Source organism: Rhinopithecus roxellana, chromosome 9 (assembly GCF_007565055.1).
Source record: "Rhinopithecus roxellana isolate Shanxi Qingling chromosome 9, ASM756505v1, whole genome shotgun sequence".
Taxonomy (NCBI): domain Eukaryota; kingdom Metazoa; phylum Chordata; class Mammalia; order Primates; family Cercopithecidae; genus Rhinopithecus; species Rhinopithecus roxellana.
In genome coordinates, this window is record NC_044557.1 from 125,880,594 (window position 1) to 125,881,162 (window position 569).

At 42.5% G+C, this 569-nt stretch overlaps 1 non-coding gene across 1 annotated transcript; it reads left to right on the forward strand.

Moving 5' to 3' along the window:
- Window positions 1–257: 257 nt before the first annotated feature.
- LOC115899828 lies at window positions 258–362 on the forward strand. Its single transcript, XR_004059430.1, has one exon. It is a non-coding gene; the product is annotated as a small nucleolar RNA U13 (small nucleolar RNA).
- The last annotated feature ends 207 nt before the right edge of the window (window positions 363–569 follow it).

Here is a 569-nt window from a genome sequence, read left to right on the forward strand (position 1 = left end):
ATTCCCAGTTCTCCATCTGCAGATTTTCTCTTCCCCCCATTATCAACATATCTTGAGAAGAGAAGAGTCACATAAACAAGAAAAATTTCCAGCAGGTTTTCCCTGAATCTTTCCAGCTCGAAGTAAGCCTGACATATGGATGCTTATTCTCACTCCTATCTTGAACCTCATCATCAGAGGCTGCCAGAGTGAACTTAGAGCAAGAGATTAAAAAAAAAAAAAAAAAAAAAAAAAAAACAGTCCTTAAAACAGGCCAGATCCCTTTTGTGGTTCATAAGCATGATGATTGGGTTTTCAGGCTATTGTGTGAGATGTGCCTCGCTCAAACTATGGTATGATGTCTGCACATTACCCATCTGATGGGAAGAAAAAGAAAAAAGGCCAGGGACAGCAGCTCACGCCTGTAATCCCAGCATTTTGGGAGGGTGTAGCAAGAGGATCACTTGAGCCCAGGAGTTTGAGACCAGCCTGGGCAATATAGTGAGACCCCCTCTCTACAAAAAAAAAAAAAAATTAAATTAGCCAGGTGCAGTGCACACACCTGTAGGTGGGAGGATCACTTGAGCCCA